This window comes from Pleurodeles waltl, chromosome 7, assembly GCF_031143425.1.
Source record: "Pleurodeles waltl isolate 20211129_DDA chromosome 7, aPleWal1.hap1.20221129, whole genome shotgun sequence".
In the NCBI taxonomy this organism is placed as follows: Eukaryota; Metazoa; Chordata; class Amphibia; order Caudata; family Salamandridae; genus Pleurodeles; species Pleurodeles waltl.
Window position 1 is genome coordinate 697,290,424 of NC_090446.1, and position 26,834 is coordinate 697,317,257.

The window sequence follows — 26,834 nt, forward strand, 5'->3', positions numbered from 1 at the left end:
TGGCAATCTTACCAACACCAGACCTGCCCATGCACCACCCCTCGGCCGTCAATGTGTAATTATACACCATTATGTTCACAGTCATACACCATGTCTTGTATGTGTATGTTTATTTCCCCATTCCTATGTGTCTCATATTTTTGTGTCAGAGTAGTTGTGGGCTCAGCTTGTAACTGTTGTGACCTACAGTTTGCTATCTGTGGTACATATTTTCTGTAGTGGCACATTTCTGTTCAGCATCAAGATGTGTGGTTCAACACTACACCAGTTTAGTTGGTCTGGGTAGTGGCATGTTTCCAATAATACAGTACCAGCCTGCTATTCCCCCAGATCCTGCTCAGATTATTGTTCCCTGCACCCAGGAGACATCCTGACTGCATGATGGAGTGGTGGCTACCTTATGTGGATGTGTTGTCAATGTGCGGGGTGGTGGTGCTACCGGCACATGTCTGGGTATTGTTGGGACAGTTGCAATAACTTGTGTGCTGTAAGATGCAGCACACATGTTTGGGCAACGAGGCAAGGCAGTTGCAAGGTGATACTGCAAGGGACACCACCATGACGTAACCCCAGGAATGGTATTGACTGACTACCTAGTCTCTGAAGTCTTGGTCATGTTGGTAGGGTTGATAGGACTGTATGCAAGGGATGTTGTGATGACACAACCAGAGGCACAGCCATTATACATGCCATCCATCCCATGTGCTGCATATTTACACATATGCATTTAGGCCTGGTCATCAATATGTGTCCAGGTTGTGTATGTGTTATGGTGCATGGCACTACAAAGGCGTAGGTACATGTGCGGCTTATGTCAGCATGGTGCTGCTTGCTTCATGTGCAATGTGTCCCTCTTTGCTCCTTTGACATGCATTGTGTGAGTCCTATGTGCCTCCCCCTTCTTGCACTTGACATTTTAGCATTAATTTCCCCCATGCAACTTACCCTGCATTTGTGGTGTTTCCTGGTAGGCTGTGCTGTCCTGTCCTGCGATTCCAGTGATGAGTTCCTCCGGGATGACCGCTGCAACCATGTCCTCCAAGTCCCCTTGAGGTGCTGGATGCCCTCCTCCAGTTTGCAGTGCTGCCTTCCTGTTCTTTGCCTTTTTCTCCTTTGTCCTCCGCTTACAATCATGCCTTAGTTTCTTGCACTCAGTTACGGTTCTCCTCACCTCTGCCACACTGTTAATCTTGTCTACTATCTGCTGCCAAATTGCCTCTCTCCTGCCAATTGGCAATTTTGAGGTGAAGAGTTGATGTTGATGCTCCGTCACCTCTCTCACCAGTATTTCAGGCTCCTCTGCACTGAAACAACGCTTTCTCTTTTTCTTCTCCCTCCCCTGGGTCTTAACTGTGTGCTCCTGGCTGGTTCCTGGTTGATTGGGGTCACCCTGGGGTCTCTCCTGGCTTTCTGGCTCCATTTTGCCTCTCCTTTGTTTTGTCTTCTCCATTAACATCTGTATTTGAAGATAATGCAGGCAAAAATACGACAAGGTCCAATGGTTAACGTAAAACCATTGGAGGAAACCACCAAGCACCTGGGAGGGCTGCGGCGCTGCCGGGAAGTCATTCCACACCTCCACTGCCATTCTTTCCAGCTTGGCAAAATGGAGGAAATGGCCTGCTCCTATGCCAAAGGTCTCTTGCACATGTTGAAAAGTGAGGAAAACCTTGCCAGGGTATAGCTCACCTACCACCTGACCACCCTCGGCCTCCATTATTCCATAGACATATCTGCATCAATTGCCAAGAACAGTGCAAGATGTCAGAGCCACAAATCCCTATCCAAGAGAGCCCTGCAAAGTACTTTTTGATCACTGCTTCCCATATGGCAGATGTATGCCTCACCAAATATAGGACATGGTTCTCTGACCTACCCCCTTGCATCAATAAGCGCATCAAGGTGTCAATCCCCAGGCATATCTCTGCACAACCTTTTTTCCCAATGATCAGGATCTGCAAGCCACCTTGTGGCACGCTGTGCATGCGCTGCAAAATAATAAACTTGCAGATCTGGGAGAGCTAGTCCTCCACCCTCAAAATCCCCTTTAAGTGCTGACAGTGCTAGCCTGGTGTGCCGTCCAGCCCAGACCAACAAAATCAATAAATTATCTAATTTAAAAAACAACTGAGGCCCAAGTGCAAACATCAAATTCTGGACTAGGTAGAGGCAGCATGAGAGGAAGACCACCTTGGCTACTGCTCTCCTGCCCATTACCGACAGTGGGAGTCTGTTCCAAAACCCTATTGAACCTTCGAGACCCTCTCAGACCATATCCACATTCAAGTGCCGATGAGCTCCCTTTGTATGAGTGACCTGTATGCCGAGATATCTGAATCCCTCCATCTTCCAGCAAAGTCCCTGATGCGGAAGTTGGTCAAGCGGCATTCTCACTAACCTCCCACAGAGAAATAACAGTGACTTTCAGACGTTGATCCTGAGACTGGAGACCTCACCAAAGTCAGCCAGTAGCCTCATCAATATCGGTACCGACCTGCCAGGGGAGTAAAGATAAATCAGCTAGTCATTGGCATAGAGTGAGATAACACGCATGGAGCCACTCAATTGAATTCCCCATGGTTCCAATTTCTTGTGTAGCAATAAGGCCAGAGATTCAATTGTGTGTGCAAAAAGGAGTGGCGAGAAAGGACATCCCTGCCTGGTCCCCCTAACGACTGACCAAGGCTTGGAGAGTTTGCCCCCTACCTTAATGCAGACTGAGGGCTCAGTGTACAGGAATCTCACCCAATCAGAAAAGATTGGCCCAAGCCCCCAGCACTGCCATCAGGTAACTCCACTCTTACTGTATTTCAGGCTTTCTCTTTGTCTAAGGAGACAAGACCAACTACCGGCCATCATCTATGGTTTAGTTCAATTGATTTTTAAGTACAAAGAAAGCCAAACATGCTGCAGGACTTTGTGATCTGTAATGACGCTGTACGGTGTTGTTCATCTTATAAACATTTTGAGAAAGCACTTGAAAATTGAAACCTTAAATTTTAAATCTTAAAATGGCAGTTTTAACTGTCAAGTCACCGAAAGCCCTATTTACAAAAACGTTTGAATTTTCAAGGAATGTTCATGTACAGTTAGTACAAAAAGAAAAGACTATGCCCTATTTGCACTTTTACTAATAGGGATTTCGAGGTTATGGGGCCGATTCACAAATGTAACTAAAAGAGCACTCTTGTATTATTACTTCATGTACTTAAAACTGCTTTTGTGAATTGGGCCCTAAATGTTTTTGAAGGGATTCGTTTATACTAATTTATAATGTATCATAATAATTTCTGGTTATCTATATTATCTGAATCAATAAAGTTGATATGTAAAAGTATCAGATTGGGCATACATCACGCTGCATATGTAATTTAATAATATTTATTTTACCAGAAAGGAGTTGAATTCACAAACACATGTTACGTTTCTTCCACCGTTGTAGCACACAAACTCACCATAAAAGGCCTTTGAAAAGTACATCCTGTGAAACTTATTGCTAAGAAATTAGAAGACTATAAAACATGAACTAAGACAAACGTGAACTAACATAGAGAAATGCACTTTTTGAAAGTATGACATCGAAGTGGTGGGCATTTTAGTTCACTCTCTGTGGACAGAAGGTCATTTCATGTTCTCTTTTACAATACTCGGACTCAGATTAGCTTCTTGGGACCTTCATTTGATAGTTCCCCAAAATACCACTGAAAATAGACTTAGTAAACGTGTTTTGTGAATCTGGGCACATCACTTTATCTCAATTTGCTCCAGTTTTCCCCATGTGTCAAAACTGGTATCAAATAAAAACACTCTGGTTATTTGTATTATATTCTATTTAAGAAACTGTGTAATTCTGTCCAACCTGAATGTACCAATAGTTGAGTCAGTCCTTCATAATTTATTTTTTTACAATCAAATGACAGTCAAGTGACGTTTTAACAGAATATGTTTGATCACATTATGACGTCGAGCATTTATGATGACTGTGAGGGGATAAAAGAAGCTGTGGCCCATATTTAAGAAAAAGTGGTGCATCAGCTCTGATGCGCCACTTTTTCGGCCCCCCCACCCCCCACCAGCACCTAATGAAACCATGGTTGTGGCGTATTTAAAATACGGCGCACCGTGGCATTGTTAGAACAATAACGTCAACATTTTTGACACTATTGTGGCACTTTGCTACACTACCGTCAATAATGTTGACGCTTCTGTAGCAAAGTGCAAGGAGGCCCATTGATATTGATGTGTGCATCATTTTAATGACTTCTCTGAGCAGGCGTTAAAAATGACAAAAAAAATGGAGCAGTGAAATCTGTAAAATTTCACTTGATAATTTTTTCAAATCTCCTAGTGTCGGAACACCCCACCTTGCATACATTATGCCTGGGACAAGTATAATATGGCGCACTGGATTACAAAGTGGCGCAATGCATGCACTTTGTAAATGTGGCACGTGGGAAATGCCACCTTAACGCCGCAGTTGCATAAAAAATTACGCAAATGTGGCAAAAGGGGCTTCATAAATATGCCCCTATGTTTAACATGTTCTAGGTACTTTAGGGTTGGCTCATCAGCTGACCCAACAGTCAGGATTTTTTAAATTATCAACAAATTTGCAAATAATCTCGATTGAAATTCACTGCATTTACAACGTTCTCATGCATAATCAGTGTGAAATCTATGAAAAAGTGATTGTATTTAATATTCAGAGGTTTGATGAACCCAGTCCATAGCTTGTACAAGAGCTAAATATATATAGGTGGTAAGAGCCCATAAGTGAACAATGGACAAAGAAGGCACTCTCCTCTCGATAAGAAACGACATTCAACCAGGCGTTGGACCAATGCAAAGAGGACAAAGTGAAATGAAAGCAGGGAAAGAGCTGCGGACCGAGACATGAGTTGCATCGCAGTCTCAAATTTTGCAAAGCATCTGGAATGCGAGAGAGGAATTTTTTGCACTGAGGCAGATGACATAATCCGTCCCAGTGCAAAATGACATTAGGTGGGAATTACAGAATCTCTGGCCCATTAAAATTGCTAAAGAGGGAACATTCCATTTGTGATTCCTCCCAAATGCTTGCGAAAGCAGGACTGAAGGCGTGCAACGAACAGTAGACTTCTATCCATGCATACCTATTGGCAGAGTGCCGACATGACAGCCCTCGCCCCTCAAAGAGACAGTAGTTACGATGTTTTAAAATATTGGCATAATCCAAATGGACATCATGGGAGGATGCAGCAGTCACTAGGACCACTGTCTGCTCACCCTGATGCCTGCCAGTTGTCAAAGACAGTTTACAGTTTAAGTGTGGATACCGCCCCTTTTGAGATGTTGGTATCCAACTAATGGCTTGCAATTGGAATAGCTGCTGTAGACAACTAATACATGTCCAGAAGGAAAGGGGATGCCATTTTCATGACTCCTCTTTTTTACGAATTGCAGAGAGTCGAATTCTGGACATTGCAACTCACAAAACGTTTTGCAATTTGAAGTGTCCATGTAGTACATTCTCACTTAGAGTTTTGCAGTTGAGCCACCTGAAATTTTGAAAACCCCAGTCTTTTTGGCTGCAAAAACCAAAATGACCTCAGGCCAGAAGAATGGCCTAAATTGAAGATGTGTGTAACTTGCATAATTATGTGTACAGCAATCACACAAAGTTATCCAAAAATTCTGCAAGATTATGAAGAATTAAACAAGATGAGTAATTGTGCACGTAGCTCTATTTTCTTAGCTCAAAAATGTCCCCCCATTTTGCACTAACAAATAGAGCTAAATGCAACAGAACATAAACATCAGCACGAGCAATAGCTTGTGCTACCTAATGTACTCTTGCAATAAGATTTTTTTCCCTCAAATTACCCATAATAATGCATGTGGGCATAATTGTATTATTAACAGTAATTCCACATCAAGGAGTAATGTGGAACTACTGAAATTACTCCAGTTACTCATGCATAATTGAAATCCAACTTGGGACTAATATAAGTAGTAGCATCCACTAACATGTGGTAATGGCATTACTTAGTTGTTTTGCTTTCAACTTAGAGAAATGTTTCTTATGACAGCAGTCTTTGTGCTAGATGTACGAAAATGCATTTTTGCACTTCCTAAATAGCGACTTCATAGGAAATTGCAATTTAAGAAATGCAAAATGCTATGTACAAAGATACCGATTTCCTAATAGCAATTCCTACAGAGTAGGAATTGCTATTAGGAAATCGGTATTAAGAAACCTCATTACATTTGAATCAATAGTCTGGTTTTGTATTTCCTAAATAGCAATTTCGCGTTGGAAAAATAGGCCCCCCTTAGTGCACCCCTAAAATAGGGGTGCACCTGTATAGCACACATATATCTAAGGAGCATGTGTGTACTCTATTGCAATTTAAAAAAGCACATTAGGGTGCTTTTTTTTAATTGCACATTGTTACAACCGATTTCAAGTCTGTGGCAATTGCATCTCCAAAATGCCCAAATTGCATTTTGGAAATGCATGGTACATCAGAATAGGAAATGCAAGTAGGAAATCCCTAATAGTGATTCCTTAAAGGGATTTGAACATTAGACAAACCCATTTCAGACCGATTCAGACCGTTCAGAAATGCAAACAGGTTTCGTACATCTTGTCCTTTGTGACAGATCCATTTATTATCACCAACCCAATGAAGCAAATTTCATTCCTAAAACACATTAGCTGAGTCAAAAGAAAATAACATTTCCAACAAAAGAGAGACAATAAATATAAATAAAAACAAAAGAGAAGTGGCCATAATCTACTGATTCAATGACTGATATCAGGAGTTACTTCCTCAACATGTATGCTGATGAGAATGCCTTAGTTTCTTGGTAAGGGGATCTGTGAGTGTAAAGGACACAAAAGCTTGACACCAGACACACTCATCCTAAGGTAAATCCTACAGATTCTCATAGTTTTTGTAGTTTATTGCGGGACAGGGTGTGTAGTATTAACTAATTGGATATCATTCAAAAACAACACCATGTGTCATATCTCATACCTGCCGTTTCTGCATAAGTATTTTTCTATATATTGTTTCACATAGTTGCTTTTAACGTGCACCTCTGCTTGCGTGGCTAGGGCTGCACTATCAAAATAAATACATGGATAAATAAGCAAACAAATAAATTAATTGATAAATAAAAATAAAAATATTAATTAAGTAGTTGTCAATAGGGAGAGAAATTTGCCTTTTAGGTCGAAGCCTCCCAGACAGTATGGCTGTCTGGTTGCGAAAAGACTTCCTGTGGGCATTCTGAAAGTTTCCCTGGGAATGCATTCCACCTATTGTTTACAATTGGCTTTGTAGTTTGTAACTCACATTTTATGGCTTTCTGTTTGCTTGCTTTATTTGTTTTGGGCTGTCATCATGTATTCCTCTCTTCTGAGTAGCAACGTTTTGCCACCAGCGCTCCTTGTATTCATCCCCGAGTCCTCCCTTTCTGTAAACAGTTCTTTAAATTTTGCTCTTTTCTTGTCACTTTTTCTGCAGTTTAAAGACAGGGTTCCAATGTCATGCTCTGTTTTCCGAATGGAGCTTGATGTTTACATTTCTTTCTCTGACTTCAAATTGAGAGGATTTCAATGACAATCTTGCCAGTACTGGGAAAGAAAATGTTTTTTTTCTATCACACAACATTTAAATATATGTAAATCAACTGTACAAATAATTTAGAATATATCAGAATTCTGAAAGCACAAATGAAGAACATTTTGTTGGTATTCTGAAGTGTGCAGGAGGCAGATATTTTAATATGATAAACACAAATCAGTACAATATGTGATGCCATTTCCACACATTATCATTTGGTTGCTGCATAGTTTTATCAGTAAAACTGTATGTGCAAACATAATGGCCACATCAATTGAAAATGTGTTGTCTGCAATGGCAGTAAGCTACCACACCATGCACACTCAACTCTACACCACTACACTCTCCACCTCTCCACTACACTCTACTCCATTCTATGACACCCTACTCCACTATACAACACTCTACTCCACTCAATGGCACTCCACTCTAAGACCCAACACTCCACTCCATACATTGCACTCACCACACTCTAGGCCACTCTAATCCTATCTAAGACATTCCAGCGCATATTTATACTTTTTTAGTGCTGCATTTGCATCATTTTTTTACACTAAAGTGGCGTAAACTTACAAAATACCATAGTATTTTGTAGGTTTGCACCTGTTTTGCCTCAAAAAATTATGCAAATGTGGTGCTAAAAAGGTATAAATGTGGGCCTCCATGCCACTTCACTCTGACACCACATAACACTTCATGCCATCACATGCCTCTTTACTCCACTGTATGCCACTCCACACTATGATACTCCACATTATGGCACTTTACTCCACTCTACTCTATGTCACTCCACTCTACACCACTTCACTCAACTCTATGACACTCCACTTTATTCCACTCTATGACACTTTACTGCACTCAAAGCCCCTCCACTCTATGACACTCTACTTTATTACACTCCCTGCCCGCTACACCACCCATACTGCTGCCTGCCATTTATCTGGGGAGGGACTCGGTCCCCCAGCTCACCATGCGCCCAGAGCGGGTAACTGAACACATGTGCTATAAGTGCCAATGGTAGCCTGCAGTGAGGGTCTCAATAGGTGGGTCCCGGCTCACTACACCACCCATACTGCTCCCTGCCATTTAGCTGGGGTGGGACTTGGTCCCACAGTTCACCATGAGCCCAGTGAGTGTGGCGGGTCTGGCTGGACTGAGCACATGCACTATAAGCGTCGAAGGTAGCCCGCAGTGTGGTCTCAACAGGCAATTACCCTGCCCACTACATAGCCCATATTGCTGCCTGCCATTCGGTTGGAGCAGTACTCGGTCCCCCAGCTCACCCTGCGCCCAGAGGGGCGGGACTGAGCCCATGTGCTATAAGCGCTGACGGTAGCCCACAGCACGGGATGCACGCAGGATGTGTACAGCATGTGCACAGGCATGCGCTTGGGCAAATACTTGGCCAAGAGTCGGCACGTCTGCCGGCCGGGGCCGGGTTAGACCAACCCTCTGACACCAGCCTTCACCTGGCTCACAACCATTGGACACCTCATGTGAGCATTCCTTTAGTTTTTTGAATCGCCATGGGAAAGCGCAAAGCAAATGGGTGCTCTTTACTTCTTCACAGACCCACAAGCATCAGCACTGTGGTAGAGAGAGCCAAAGGGGTTGTTACCAACAAAATAGTCATAACTGAACGCAGATTATCTGGGAGCAAGGAAGTGCTATGGGAGCCAGTCTACAGCAATAAAACTCCTGCAGGAGAAGCCCAAAGCCAAATAACGAAACCGCAGCAAAGGATGAAGTTAGCTACACAATCAGAACTAATTCATCTCTGACTTAGCTGTCAAACACAATAAGATTAGTAATCGTGCTATTTGGGCGAAACCGCAAACAAGCCAAACACCCACTGGCAATGGGACGGGTCCAACGCTTGCAGGGATAACAAGTGTTGAGGAGATATAATGAATTATCAGCAATTTTAGAGGAGCAATTGAGCACATTAAAGGAGTGATTGACTGAAGTGGAAGCCCATTTAGAAAATCTGTATAAGTCCCGCACCACTGCTAGTAGCCAGACTATGGAGGGACATGTTGAGCCTGCTTGCTGCTATAGGCCGCAGGACAGCATAGTATGGAAATCCCCCCTGGCAACATCTACAGGTTAGAACAGGGCCACCTCAATGACTGCCCCACAGAATAAATTTACTCATGACGTGGTTGGTACCTCTTCCTGGATCATGGCGCTTGGGCTTTAAGGGCCTCAGGCACTAGCACACCCAACAATCCTTTATCAAGTACACCTGGTAGGCAGGGCCATGTGGCTGTGGCAAATGGGGAAAATAGAGCCATGGAGTTTAATCCTAGTACCATGACTGTAAACCTACCCCCGGATGCTTGCCCATATGTGTTAACATTGGCAGGAGTGCTGCCTTTAAACCTCAACCAAACTGAGTCTTGCGAACAAGCCCAAGACAAAGTCATTCACTGACTCGGCATTCATAGAAACTTCAATGTTGCAGAGGGTAACAATGTTCTAATGGTGCAGAGAGTTGGATGGATTGGCCCCTCAACTAAAGACATTGCTGGAGACTGCATTGCAGTTAATTTTAGACACCTGATTAGTGTTGGGAAACTATTAAACACAATCTCAGTGGGGTCTCCAATGAAAACCAGTATTGTTACACTACCTCTCAGGTATTATTATAGCCCCCCCAGCCAGGTATCAGGCCCATTATCTTATTCCTGTCAGCCTCAGTCACTGAAGGGTTGTAAAAGAATATTAGGTATGTAGTTTTATCAGACACCACTGAAAACGACTGACAGGGAGCACCCAGGATGATGGTGGAGCAAGTTTCACTCACTGGGTATGTGGTAGTGCCTGAATGCAAAGTTGTAATTTTACTGTCTTCGTGCCTGGGGAATGTTATGTCATCTGAACCTGAAGCTTTGGCTGAGCCCGAATGTCCAACTATAACCTTACTATCTTCATGTTCAGGGCACATTTTGTCAACCCAACCCATAACTGTACCCATTTCCCCCATCTTAGGTTCACCCATTTAAGCTTTACACATTAAATGCCCCTTTATGAGGGTACTAAACTGGCACATTGAAGGTCCTTCACTCTATGATAACCCTTGCAGATTGGCAGTCATTCATAAGATCATGACATCTTGCTAATGCAAGACACCTGGGACATCAACCCCATTGTATTTGAAGAATTCCTGTACATCAGCCAGTCCCATCTCGCTCCGAACGAGCATCAGGGGGATTATTGAAATGGATTAATCTGTGACTCGGCGGCCACGCAGAAGCTTTCAATACCCCAGGCAGTGGATTTGAAGCTGTTCTTTTTAAGGATGTTTTGACCCGATATCTTAATAATTTTTATAACAAAGACTTTGTTAATGTGCCTCAATGTAGATTACCTGGTTCATTTGAATATATTGACTCTATTGTGGACTGAAAAACAATTGCGGGACAGCAAGTGTACTTATGCTTGGCTGGGAATTTTAACGCTAATCCAAGTTGCTAGAAGAATCAGAGAGGCAAGGAGTGGTAGGTTCTACTTGTGATCTGTCCAATGAGTTAAAGGTAGTGTCACAGGGCTGCCCACATTCAGGGGCAAGAATAGTTCTTTGATGATCAATTACATATCGTAACCTGATTAATCTTTTCATACACAGCACTATTATTAGCACTATTTTTGGTGACCATAACCCTACTGAGATTGCCCTGAATGAGACATCTAGGTAGAATTCGCAAACAGAAAAGGGTCTTAGCAATGTAGGGCCATCCGCAGACAACCTCAGGCTGCATTGAAAACTCCTAGACCCACCTCAATGTTTGGAGAAAATAGCTACTGAGAACCTGGAATTAATTATGGGCTGTCTGGTAGCCGACACTGAAAATGGGGAGATAGTTAGCTCCTTTGTGGCTCTTTTCTCCAGGTTCAAACAGTCCCTCTCTAAACCTTCAAAATCGTTGCACTCGGCTCCAGGGTATTTCGACCACAAGTGATCATTAGCCAACCACCTACTTCACAGGGCTTTAAGCGGGAACCCAAGTGATCCTTCTGTTGTGGCTACTCTCTGGAAGCACTATAAAATAGGAACAACCAAGAGACGGAAGGAAGTCATCACCGAGCAGTGGAATGCATTAACATATACAGCCCAAATGAAATATAGGAAATCATTTTGAAAAGCTGTATAAAGCAAGTGGGCTGTCAATCAGCGAGTCACTCCTTTTAGCTGTCGTATAAACAGCAAGGCATCGGTGGCACATTTTTCCCAGATCTACCTAGCCACTGACCCAAATTCCAGAACGTTTAGGATTACAGTTTTTTTCCCCACCTATATCTGCCTCTTTTAAGCCAGTTACTGCTGTCATACAGCAAAATGCAGAGGGCAAGTCAGCAGGCCCAGATGGTGTGCCTATTTTTTTTATTAAAAGCAATTTCAATCTTTGGGCCCCACTGTTGACCAAGGTTTTCAATAGTCTAAGTTATACCGAGTTCCTGGGTCACTTCAGTTATTGTCCCAAGCCTAATTTTTATTGCCCCATCTCTCTGATTGATATTCCACTGAAAATCCTTGGTGTGGTGCTGTAGAACAGTATCTTGGAGTGGGCTGAGGATAATAATATGTAAAACGTCTGCCAATATGGTTTTTGCTGTAGAACTGGCACTGTATAGCAATGCTTGAATCGGAATTTAATTTTAGGGATATGTACAGCGGCAAAACAGACACCACTATATCTTGCCTTTATGGACTTGTCCAAAGCTTTTGACTGCATGAATTGGTCTAAGCTGTGACAATTCCTATTGCAGATGGGGCTGGATGTGGCACTTGTCCATTTATTAGTGTTGCTGCACATGAAGACAAAGGCCAGGGTTAGATTTGACCAAAATGTCGAAGTGTCAAATTAAATTAGCATTCAGCCTGGGGTTCACCAAGGCTGCATGTCTGCTCCACTATTATTTTATCTTGTATATATACAAGCTCAGTCCTCAGCTAGTTTTCTGCACCCCTGATGTTCCCATGGTAAACGGCGTCCCTCTTCCAGCATTGCTATACATGAACAAAGCTGTTTTTATTGCACACCCAAAGCCTTGCGCCACCTAGTCCATTCATTTGTGCAATTTATGGCTAATTTTGATCTGTTGACAAACTTTGCCAAATCCTTTATAATGGTGTGAGGCCTCAAGTGTATTTGGCTCCCAAGCATTGTAATTGGCTCTAACGGTTTACTATGTACTATAACTTTTTTCTTATTTGAGGGGTCACATTCAGTTCAATTGGTTCTTGGGCTCCAGATATATCACAGTGCAGAGCAAAGCTGTCTAGGGTAGTTGGCTCACTCCTGAGTCTTCCATCTCCTCTAGGAGCTAGGACGCTTGCCCCCCTCCTGCAGATATACACTGCCCAATGTGTCCCGGTAGCAACTTATGGGGCAGAGATTTGGAGCACTGCAGATTGCACGGTTCTACGGATGGAAGAAAACCACTTCTGCAGTAAAACCTTGTCTGTTCCCTTATCTACTTCTCATTTTATATGCCATAAGTAGCTGGGACTAACTTACCTGAGTGACTGCATTCAAACTCGTCCCCGATTATCGTGGTTATCTATTTGGAAAACAGAGGAGGCATCACTCATAAGGGACATAATCAACGATTGATTGGCTTGCAACAGAGGTCTCTCTATCGCCTGGTTGGCTTACGTAAAAAATCATTTGAAGGGATTGGCTTAACTCAACTCTTCTTTAATGCAGCAGCCCCCGTTCTCCCTGGTAGAAAGCAAGTACAAGCTTTATTTATGGCTCAAGTGCAAACAAATAGGTTTAGGGCAGAAACATCAAAGCCACCTTTCTCGGTCTATTTACACTTAAGTCCTGAGAACTGTCCCACCAGTTATCTGTGGAATATATCAAGGATTGTTTTAGAGCAGACACGATTAAATACTTACTTTGCTTTCCATCTGGTTATCAGCGTAGTCTTGATTTTAAACTGTGCCCATGTAATGATGTTTCTAGTCAGTTAATGTTGCACTTCACCTTTTTAGAGGTTTTTTATAAAATAATACAGCAAAATGCTTTTAGGCCCTTTTATGAAGTCTAGAAACGTTCAGTATTGCACCCAAGTCTATCATTATCTTTAACAGTTATCTGAAGACGAGACCTGTTTTTATGTAAGCTCTTTCCTTCACTCAGCAGTGTGATCTCGGGTCACAATGCACTTTCAGGAAACTTGTTTTATGTGTTTGCATTGCCTATATTTTTTATATTTTTAACATGTCTTTAACCGGATGATTATTATATATTTCTTCTGCTTGCTGTTTGCCCAAATATGGCACTGCATAGATGTATTTGCACATTTGTCTTTTCCTTAATGCACTTTTGCACTTGTATGGCATATTTCATAGATATGTGAAAGAGTAGATAGATATTCATGCCAGTCTTTTAATGTACTTATATATTTTAGTGGTTGCCTGGCAACTGAATAAAGTTTCTTGATTCTTATTCTGATTACTAGACTCTACGCCACTTCACTCTATGCCACCTTAGTGCACTCCACTGTATAGCACACTACTCCACTCTAGGCTATATGCCACTCTACTCCAAGCAACATCACTCTAGGCCACCCCACCCTAGGTACAACACTCTATTCTACACCACTCCACTCTATGGCTCTACTCTACTCTACAACTCTTTATTCCACTCTACACCCCTCCACTCTGCTTCTCAACAGTCCACAACAGTCTAGTCCATGACACTCTAGGACACTCTATTCCACTCTAATCCACTTAAAGCCACTATTCGCCGCTCCACTCTATGTCACTTCACTCTAGGCCACTATACTCCATCCTATTCCCCACCACTTTCCTACACACTATGGCTCTACTACACTCTAGGGCCCATATTTATACTTTTTTAGCGCCGCGTACGATTGTATTTTGTACGTTTGCGCCGCTTTTGCGTAAAAAAATTACGCAAATGCAGCGCTAAAAAAGTATAAATACAGGCCTAAGAGACTCCACAACACTCTACTGTATGCTACTCTACAACACTCGATTCTATGACACTTCACTCTACAACACCTTATTCCACTCTACACCCCTCCACTCTACTTCACTCCTTGACACTCTGACACTCCATGACATTCCGCACCACTCTTTGCCACTCTACTCTACAAAACTCCACTCTGCACCACTAACTTTTAGTTATGCTGAACCGCATCCACCCTGGTATACAACATGGCTAAAACACACTGGCAATAGCTTTTGCATAGGTGAGAGCTACCGGTTTTGCCAATGCTTGTTTTCCAGAGAGGAGTATTGGAGGCCTCCCAGCCACAAGCGCGCAGACGGGTCCAGGCACCACTGCCGACTCGAGATCAAACGTAGAGCGTCCCAAACTCTGGGGTTTGGACCGCTCAGCGCGCTTCCTTTACAGCCCGCAGATCCGGCACACGCTCCAGGAACCACTGGGATAATGCCTTTTCCATCAAGAGGGCCTGCGAGGCGGTAAATCATTACTTCCAGTCATTTATAAAACAGGCGTCCAACAAATTACAGGAACCTTACGGAAATCCTCAGCGAAAGAACTGCGTTGAAAAAAACTCATTCTTCTGCACAGCCTAGGGGCATGCCTCGGCATTTTAAGAGTTAAAATCCTCAAGCTTTCATGACTTCGGTGTTTAGAAAGAAAACAGAGAGCAGTTGTGAAACAGTTTCTGTTGCTCTTTCCTAAATCCCAGGGGTCCTCGGAGCTAGTACTCTCAGATTGCAGAGGAAACGATTAATTTTTAAGCTAAAACAGGGGTCATGTGACTGACAATATCTCGGTGAGAGCATCTGGCCTCTGGGCCCAGGAAACAGAAAGCAGAGAGGGAAAGGGGTGGGAGTGTGTACTGAGGGTTGAGGTAGGAAAGCCCTTTCGTTGTTTTCAAATAAGGGTCTATCAGTTCATATTCCCCACTCCCCTATGACGTGTCTCCAATAGAAAGGTCATTTGGCCTCACAATCCAGCAAAACGTATTTATTTCCAATCACTAGAGCTCCAAATGGTCCCTATTTTAAATTGGGTTCTCCATCTGTTCATGACAGTGAGCCGCTGAATAGTCACAGCTCGGGTTTGAATATTTTGAATCAATAAAAGCCCCTAGAAATCTGAATGTCTGATAGTTAAAATATGTAGATGGGGAAAGCAACAAGAAGAAAAGCATCTTTGTCACAATTAGGTAAAATACTGGAAACCTAGACGGAGAACCTGGAACACCAGTTCACATTTTTCCACCTACTGCAATACGACATAGATCCGTCTCCCTGCATGCATCAGTCTTCAGGCCTTGTTTCTGAAGGCCTGACTACAGGCAAGGGAGATGGCAGAAAATTTAAATTACTTCCCCTTGAAACACATTGCTAACCCCACCAGGCTTGTGAAGCGAGTTAACTCAACCCTCCATAAAATAGTTCATTTTACTATTTCATCTTCCTTCCATTGATCTAGCCTCCGATTTACTCTTCCATCTATTCATCCATCCATCTCTCTATTCTTTTACCTTTCCATTCACTTATCCATTGTAGCATCCAATCATAATTTTTGCACCCATCCGTCCATGATTTCACACATCCATCCCTCAGTATATTCACATACCCATCCACGTACCCTATCATCATCCATTCACTCTTCTCCATCTTTCCATTCTTTTGTGCTTCCATCATTCATCCTTTCATCTGCGTATCCTTCCACTCTTCCATGCATCCTTTCAACCTTCGATCTATCCATTCTTTCACCCTTACTGTCAGCTTTTTCCTTCTTTGCTTTCAAGTTTTGTAAAGCTAATCCTCACACATGGTGCATTGAGAAGCTCTTTATTGCAGGTAAACGACCCTGGAAAGCAGAGGCAGACAGCAAATGCAGCTGCTATCATATCCCTTGCTCCTTCACCCTCACCATGCCATGTTTCAGCCCTTTTACCCACATTCCACAGTTACAGCATAATATGACATCTTTACGTTTCTTCTGGCTTTATCACAACATGTCTCTGTTAGAGAGCAAACATTATTAATAAAATCGCGTCACTAAAACGCAATGTGAAATAACGTGTGTTTAAGGGCCTAACCGAAAAATGTGTGTTAGAAAAATAAATGTGTAGTTTAAAAATGACTGACATGGTGGACACCATACAACAACATGCATTATATGAAATAATAATATCTAATGAAACCGTATTTTGTTTAATCATAATTAAATGTACTGACAAAATAAGACTATTAACGTGTATTACAGAAAGTATTAGTTAGAAATTATTATAAAATGTTTTATTCTTCATGTTTCACATTAGTTAAAAGGCCCACGTTTTAGAAATTTTACAGAAACACAATGTTTAAATGTGTGCTAACTTTGTAAAGTAATGTTTCTTCAAATATCCTGTGTGGCTTGCATTTTTCTGTCTTGTGCTCATGTTTCATTTCTTGTACTTTCCTCAGTAACCTTCATGAATGAGCTTGAGTGCTCAATGTCATGTTTCATGTTGCATTCTAAAATTGTATTTAATCACGGAAGCTGCTGACCGGAAATGAGAGAGGAGTGACAGCGTAAACAAATCCGAATATGCTCTGTGAAGAAGAGATACATCTGAAGAGAAAATTATATTTTATTGGCTGCACACTAAACCACTTTATAGTCTTGTCCAATAGAGGCTTAGCTAGTAACTTTTTGGGACTTTAATATAGCAAAGTTTTGGGTATTGTAAGTCAGTCTACTTCAGTTCTTCTAGTCAATGCTAGAATGATGATGTGCTCTTTGCTTACGATTCTATTAGTTCAGTTATACTAGGCCCAAACTTTAGTGAACTGTTTCCCCATTCATGTTTCTAACACTGATGCTGCTCAATAAAGACCAGATGCTCTGTTGATGAAGACATAGCTGCCTGCTGATCCATTTAGGAGAGAAATAATAACTGTGCATTTGTCTTTCTTACAGGTTTTCCTGTTTTCCTTTTAGAAAATTCATCTGCATGTTTTTGGTTAGCGCCATAGTTAGATGTTTTCCAAATTAATTTTTGTCTTATTTGTATTTTTGCATGAAGCACAAACATACCTTTCAAATTAGAGTAATAGCTAGGGATGCCTGAGCTAATATTTGATTTTAAGTGTTTAGTAAATTATTGTGATTAATTCAACGGCACAAACTAAGGCCCATATTCATGGATGTTGCCGCAAAACATCTGTCCTGGTTATGCAGTGGAATAATGAATGATCACATTTGTTTTTCATGGTAGGTGGGAAGATCTGCCTCGCACAGATTAAAATCCTTAGCTGCTTCCCTGCACGTGTGAGAATCATACCTGGACAACAGCAATCCTTAAATACCTACAGTTATCATTCATTTATTTGAGATATGTCTGTATTTTAATTTGTCACTTTTCAGCTCCTGTAGGGGCACAACCATTGGAGGCCACCTGACACAGCAGTGAAATTCTCAGGTCCAGCCTTATTATGCCTGGTACAGTCCTAGTATTGTAATCACTGACTCAAATTCTCGATTATGGCTCAAAATGCCCTGACACAGCCCTACATGACAGTGCTTAGTTTGTAAAATAAGATTTGCCAAGGCCCTCATCAGGAGGCCACTGCAGCCTGCACAACACATTGCCCATGCCAGCACTACCAATGACAGTACAAACACAACAGCTACCCATCACGCTCCTATAAGTGTGACAATTCGGACTATTCCAGGCCCCCAAAGCTATAGGAATGGCTGAGGCAGCAGGTATTAGTCATTTTTATTGTGCACTGAATTAACAAACTAATTAACAAACAACAGTTGTGTTAATCTAGAAAGCAGACAAACAGTGCCGCCGTGTGGCAGGCTGTCATAAGTGCTGGTGTTGACAATTAAGAGCTGGTGACTAGCACCGGAAAACACCGGATCAAATTCAGTACAGCTACATGTTCAGGTAGCCCATCAACACATCTATCAATGTAGGATTTAATGTACAAGGAACAGATACAGAATGGGCAGTAACATTGCAGGCTTCCATCCCAAGTACAGACTCGGTCCTGTATGAGCAGCAGCAGTGCACAGGCTCACACTGAAGTCTAGACCAGGGCTATATATAGTACCTTGTCATACGGGCTTTCACTTCATACCCAGGTTTCATTTTGACAAGCCAGATGCACCAAGAAATGATGGCTGTGTGACCAACACTAAAAGAAACCGGCAGCTGCCATGTTCACCACACAATGTGTTACACTTTTATTCATTAGTTTTCCTGCCATAATCTTTTTATGTTTTCCCATTCCTATCTTTATATGCTGGAGTGCACTGGGGTGTAGGGGGGAAGAGGGAACCTTTGTATATGTTTCAGAGTCAGCGTCCTTTAGGTATACTTGTCTTGTACTGCTAATTTGAGTTGGAGAAGGCTTCTCTTACCATGTCCTGGAAGACAATTCTTACTTGTGGAGGTATATTCACTAACAAGTGACTCATAGAGAAAAGGTTGCATTTTCAGTGAACACACACAGACTTTTTTTTTTTTTTTAATTGGCCTTTATTCACTGGGCTGAAGAGGAGAGTATCACGTTCAGCCACCATCCCTATTTGCTCTAATGGATACTAATGAAGGTGAGAAATTAGAAACCACAAGTTAGCAATTACACTCTCAGAATTCACTGTGTCATGACAGAATCTACACTCTCAACCCTAAAGAGGCTGTGCGAAGGCTCTACATCCAATTACCAAGACAAGATAAGAATACTGTTGCAACTGTTTTCTATGTTAACCCAATCTAATCAAAACACTTCTTTAAAAAAGCCTTTGGTTTCTTCATTTCTTCATTCAAAACCATCTAGACAGCACAGGTGCTGTCTTTTGTGAGACGTATTGTTATCTTCCAGGGAGCTTTTAGCACACCAGAGCTTACCAAAGGTTGGTATTATTGTCGTTCTCATTTCCTTGCTTCTTATTCTCTAGATTGTGTGGGCTTTCCTTCCTCTTAGTGTATTTGTCCCCTCTTCAGAATTGAAGCATTACTTGTGTCCACCCATTGTTCGATTTTGAAGCACCACATTTTTTTGTTTAAACACTCCACAAGAGTGCATGTGTTTATAGTTGCTGTCTCCTGGGGGAGCAAGATGGCCCAAGAGAAAAAAAGCTCCCTCAGCCAATCAGAACACTCTTATGTTAGATTTAAAGTGGTGCTTAAATTATAAATTTAAGACATAACTATTACTATAGAATTTCTAATGTTTGTGTAGTTAAAGTTGGGTTTGCATACCAAACATAAATAAAGTTTTCCTAATTATAAATTATCTTTAACCTTTGTTTTTTATTGAAGATAGATAGATAGATAGATAGACAGATAGATAGATAGATAGATAGATAGATAGATAGATAGATAGATAGATAGATAGATAGATAGATAGATAGATAGATAGATAGATAGATTTAATCCTTAACTCCTATTCAAAACAGTATGCTAAGGTATCACAGTGACTAAGGTGATTTTATGAGTTGACCTATACCGTTCACACCCAATCACAGTAATCCAAGTAAAGTAGTAATAAAGAACTTCAAATATGTTATTCTTATGTACATTTTGGCAGGTATTACTTTGCAAAGACAGAAAATCTGTTATAAACGTGTGATCAAAGTAAAAAAACAGAGATTATTCCATATTTTAGCCTGTGAAAACTGGAGTGGGGCAGTAAGTGTTTCCTCATTCTACTTCCATATGATGCAGTCTTGGAATTATTCAGAGTCAACATTATCTGCTGCTAAATCTTACATTCTAGTTATCCTGAGTCAAATGTATCTGCTGCTTAATCTCAGATATATTCATAAACAAACCTTGTAGAATGGCTGGAAGGCTGAACGAGCCACAGCTGTCCAGATGTACTAAAGGGAATGTCATGAGACGTTTTGAGGAAGCTCCTAGCAGGCTTGATTGGAGTTCTACATAGTGAATGATTCTACACAGGGGGAATGGAGCCTCCTCCGCCTGCGCACTTTTTTTCTCTGTGGAGGAAACATTTTTCCTCATTGAAAAAGCTGTTGCCATACACACATAGTACATCTAGAGGTAGATGATTGACCTTCACTTCCCGGAGGTGGAGAAATTCCAGCCCTTGGCTGAAGTAAATCTCCAACTTCTTGCATGATTTTCAAGTATCTTTATGTCACCAGAACTTCATTATTTTGTGTTACATACTTTTTGTATTCCATATTGTTTTAAACATGAAAATGTGTTTAGAAAACAGTGAAATCCTTTGTTCATTTTTGTCCCTGCTACATCTGTCATCTTGACACACCCATGTTCCTTCATGGCCTTCCCAGATACAGAATCCTGAAGCCGGGCCTATGGTGCAGTTCTCATCCTATAGGAAATTACAGGTCCAAGTCACAGGGGAATTTTGTAAATTTGCACCCCAATTTTACTGTCTTATAAAACTGCAGATTTACGATTTTTTTTTAAATTGACATAGATTTCCAAAAGTATTTCTGAGTACATTTTGAAGATTTCTTTTTTCTTCTGCAGTCAGTTCCACCAGAGCCCTTGTACATAATGTAGAAGTGCACAGCCAAAATACCTGTGAATTCGTGGAATAGCAGAAGAAGAAACCCTTTCCTCGAGAGGCCTAGATATTTTGGAGGCGGGGGATTCATCCCCATGCCTTTCATGGAGAAAAAAAATCACATCTGTCCCTGACAGTAGTACATCTTTGGTTATTTTCATGGAGTGAAAGAATCACGGACACGTCTCTTGTTGAGTTCCAATTCACGTTTTGTGAATGACAAAAGTGAACTTCCACTTCTAAATGAACCAGCATGCCTGTGTAAACACAAGTGCAATTGGCCTCGTGGTTTGGGTCCTATGCTTCTAGCAAAAGTACTGAGTTGTACATACAGAAATGGGAAAAAAATAAATCTAAGAAGACTTCTGGCGTCAGGAATCGTTCACAAAGTAATGAAATAAAATAGGCACAATTTAAACCTCTGTAAAGAGAAAGGAAAAAAATACCACTGATAAAACTGGAGGCATGTTTGGGTTACATAGTGCAGCTCTGACGCTGTGTTAACAAGAACACACACCGTAGCTTACGACCAAGCTTGAGTGCCTTTCTAATTGGGGAATGTGACTAATGTAAACCATTCATGGCATGCCTAAGAGTATATATTTTGGACTCATAAAATGCCTCAAAGAAACCAGTACTCAAATATATAAAGACACACACTTTTTCGGGTAGAGGGCACAAGCGCTCCGTCCCTGTGGTAATCTCTCTTTGAGCTTTTAACCACGCCCATGTCACTTTCATTGGTTTGTGGGCTTGCCTTTTAAAATCCGTTTGATTTAATTAGTGAGAGGCATAAATACGTCATGCCTTTTCTGGTGTTCAGCACTCCTCGAATGCACCAGCCAGCTACTGAAAACATGCGAGGCTTCATATTTTCAGCATAGTTTCCGGACTACTTTATCTTTTTATTTTCCACGCAGCGCGATCACGCTGGGTTTTAGATAGCGCGATCGTGCTCGGTTTTTTCGTTTTCAATTTCAGCACGATCACGCTGCATTTTACACAGCACAATCGGGCTAGTTTTTTAATTTAAATTTGTGTGGCAAGAAAAGTCCAATTAGGAGTTTACGTTAATAGCTCTAACTCAAGCAAATACAAGACCCTTTGCATTGCAAATGCTTGTTTTTATTGCTGTGAACAATCCTCACCGCGTAAGATACCTCTTTTGTGATACCAATAGGAGGCGCAATGGTGAAAGAAGTGCATTGCAAGTGAAAAAGGACACCACACAAAAAACTACACAATCAAAGAATCTCTGGTGTTTCGACAATCTCTGGTGTATCTCAACAAAGATAGCCTCCTTATAGAGTTTCAATACATTTATCTGTAAAGTAACTTTTCTTCATTTAAATCATGAAAAGTAAGGTCTGTCTTTCTGGTTGTCGACAATGTTTTGACTCTAAAGAAGGATACCAGGGTCTCATCAGGACAAACAATGACTTAGGGAATTGTTGTTTTTAGAATCTTAGCTCTGTCCACAAACATCCGATGCTGTGTCATCATATCTGTTTCTACATGATGCTATAAATAACTTCTGTTTAGAAATACGGCCTTCAATAACTTAAAGAAGTTCCCTCGCTGAGGAACGCTTTCAGACACTGCCTCCCGATCGGAGATAATGAAGGTACAAGATGTGGCATGTAGCATCTTTCCTCTCAAGAAGCTTGTTAATTGGACAAAGCCGCACCTCTCATCACGTAGGAAAACAACACAAACCATTGGAGAAAGTAAATGCAAACTTCTAACATACGCATAAATTAAGGCAATCAATATACTTACTGTAGAGGTTTTTCAGGTATCTGCAGGTCAACCTTTTACTGTCTACCCAGAATGAGGCAGCCCTTCCCAAAATGGAAAACATATTGCCCATATTTGGATTCCCTCATGAGGTCAAAAGCGAGAATGGACGACTTCTGCAGTGAAAACATCCCAGGGGTATCCAGAGACCTTTAGTGTTCACCATACGGCAAACAGGAAAAGAGTAACAGTTCATTCACAAGAAAATGCTGAACCTTTAAAAAGGACAGATGATGAACATGGAATGGACAATGTTATCATTCCAGAGATAATAAAGGGACACGATTCTTCCTTGATTAGCTGTTTATAAATGTTACTAATCCGGCCCGACATGGGAACCACACTCGCCAAATGCGGTTTTTGTGATTCCCAAACCACTAGATTTGGACTGTAAGGCAGAGCACAGTAATAATACAATCAGAAAAAAAGAAACAAGCCAGAACACTGGAAATAAAACCTAGTTCGGGAGCGATGGCCAAGGGGTACATTGAGGATTCATTTGAATCTCACCCACTATAAGAGTTCAGGGGTACAACGGGTGCCACTACAGTTAATATAAAATGTCTGTTTTCAAAAGGTTCAGAGGCGAGATGCCACCTGAATGGCAACTTGGGACTTTACGGATTACACCATTGAGACTACATCCATGACTACGTATCCAGCTTGTCCACTATCAATACAATTCCTGACAGCCATACCAATTCCAACCTATGCCCTACCCAGAATTATCACCCTATGCTTCTTGTCCTTTCATTTCTCTACTGCATCTCTGCTTTCTAACTATGTCACTCTTTTTCCATCATTTTCTCCCCCTTTCCCTTGACCCTGTCTTTCTCTTTCTTGTTCTGAATCAACGTCTGGTGATGAAAAATTAAATGCAGGCCCCCAAAACTAAAGTGCCGGTGCATCCCATAGGCAGCCACTGTCTCAAACACTTTGTGTGTGTGTTGGGGGGGGTGTGGAAAATGTAAAATGGTATCATAGATCCAACCGCACAGCTAATCACAGTTCAGGTCACATAATGTGTCAATCTCACCAACGAGTATGGATGAGGTCGAGAATAGTTTTGTGACCGTGAAGCTCAGACCTTTTGGTGTTTGACTCTTATCTTTGCCTCAAACATATCCCTTCCTACCTGTAGTATATATTGCACATGGCTGGTGTCTCCCAACAGTCATCAGTGTTATCTAGAGCTCCTGCATCTCTAATGGCCCTGTACCCTTTTGGTAAGTGACATACACACACTTCATGTATTCCAGACAGGGTAGAGAACCCCAGACATAATCCACTGGATGCACTTTATTTTTACTTATTACATTTGCCAAACATGCTCAGGACACAGGTCCCCACAGGGTCGTATACTTTAACCCAGGGCGAAAGTGGGGACGGAATTCTCATTTACTCAGTGTGTATCCAATATAATCCAAATGTTACACATATGTGCATGAATGGGACTATGTCTGAGATGATTTAGGCCTTTTTCTAAGGGGCTAGAAGTGACACCCCCTACAAAAAAGATGCGTTACTGCAATAGAGGGAGGCACTCTCTCCAGTCCACCTGCACACTGTAAGGTGCCAAGACAACAAAAGTATGTTCTAGTGGTTATTGACTGAGAGTTGCTTTGGTCTTTAAAAAAAAAGGGAACGCTCTCACCATGCTCCTTCCTACTAAAGAGACATAGAATGTTCTCTCCGGCTCACTTAGAGTTTGAGCCAGCCCAAGTTTCCTCTTATTTCCTATTGGGTTCATGCCAAGTGCCAGATTTACCACGAGGTAATTCTAGATGGCCATCTAAGGTACCCACAGTAGAAGCACTGCCAACATAAGTATTAAATATGGGTCAATTGCTAGCATTGGGGATGGCACAATGTCTCTTTGCCAGAAATCTTTGAACCAAGAATAAATATGCTCTAACATTTATCTGGCATTCTCATTATTCAGAACTGTCAGACTTTCATCTTTTCACAGGAGTGAAATGTGCATGCAGATTTCCCACTTCCCGGCAAGCCAAGGAGACCATTAACAGACTATCTGGCCCAACCCACCAGAACGAAGGGACAACCGTCCGGTAGATGTGGACACCAGACCTTTACTCAATGGCCTCCAGATTGTTGAGCTTCTACAAAACAATGAAAAGATTTAAGATTCAAGTATTCCAATGAAGTAACTATTACCATACAATGTGACTTAATACTAATTACCTAGTGTCCATTCTTCTTTCGTGGATGTAAATAGTTGTTCTAGGTGAGGATTCACTAGTATCTGCAAAATAAGCTATACATGCAAATTCTGGTTACTCAAAATGTGTGAAGCATATATGAATACATATCTGTTGTGTCACCCTAATTTCTCTAGCACCCACCTATGCTTGTCTGCAAGTCCTTCCAATAACTTGTTACAGATACATTAGTGAAATAATTCTAATCCTTTAGGAACAGTGATAAGTTTAGACAAGATATATGTAAACGTGTAACTCGTAGGGAAAACTTGTCAGTTTTTCAGAGTTGTATTCTGAAGTAAACATTTTTACAATTTCTTTTCAGGCTTGAAGACAACCCCATTCATCAATTTCGTTCAGCAGCATTAATAAACAGCAGTGGGTTATCAGGTTCTCCATCTGTGCATCAGATAAATCTTTTCAATTCAATTCAATCTTATTATGATGATTTGGGACTCCAAAGAGATCCACATGTATAATGATACAAAACAATAAAATATAATAAGTTAATACAATTCCTAAAAGAAAAAAAGGTAAAACTCCAAACCACTGATTCTTTTCAATATACTTCACACATTACGAGAACTACCTATAAACGGCGATATTCACTCCTGGGATGACACAAATGTACCCTCATAAAGCAAACTCAAATACTAAAAATCCCCGCTCAGCGAAACTAATGGTCACGTCCCTCCCTCCCGTCTTCCGGTGAATCTCCCTTTGTAAACAGGACAACATAAAATCTCTTGGGCAGTCGAGAGGCCCCTCCTCCCTCAAAGCCCCAGAAGATACTTTCAAAACCCCCTGCAATCCCTACAGTATTTGATTTCCACATGGAGGCCCAAAGGGTAATCTAATCACAAGAAATCAATATAGCTGTAGGAAGAAAGTCCCAATTATCTATATCTATGCTTTCTATCGCATACAGAAGGGTAGCTGGGATCTGAACTTGATAGATCTTTTCAAAACAATATTGTAGCACTATGTGCACATTACAACTAGAGAAGAGGTTGCAGCTGAAAAAATACTTTGTTGTCCTTACAGGAAATCTTGAAGCGTCCGCGAGGAAGCCATGTACAAAGAACACGACGTAACTGATTATTTCGATGAGGCAGCAGGAGGCTGAGACCACCGTGCGTCAGGAACGTGAGACGCAGAGAAGTCAGATACACTAGCCAGAGCATAGAGGTGCAATGAATCTGTGACACACTGAGCAGGTTCAAGATGCGGAACAATGACAGGTAAGGACGCCCAGTATCAGATGGAGATTAAGTGCACCACCGTGGAATACCGGAGCAGACTGAGGAAACAGGATTTACACAGAGGTAAGTACACAGGGAAGGCTCAAGAACAACGAGCAGTCATTCAGGGTGCAGCGCGCAGCCTTATAGACTACACGCTCCACCCATTAAAGAAGCGGCCACAGTTGGGCCGCTGTGCCTGCAGCGCACCTGACAAGAACTAGAGGGGAGGGTTCGGCAAAGGCTTGATGTTAGTGATGAGAAGAAGAGAAGTGTGCTTCTGTTTAGGGAGTCATTTTTAGGTCTTGCATGCCAGACAGCTTTTACTTTGTGGTTGTGAAACACCTCTTTTGGACCATGGAAAAAGCATACATCATGCTTAGAGCAGGACCATTGTTTTTACTAATTGGCTTTATTGTAATTTTTATTTCCTGGCCATCTGAGAAAC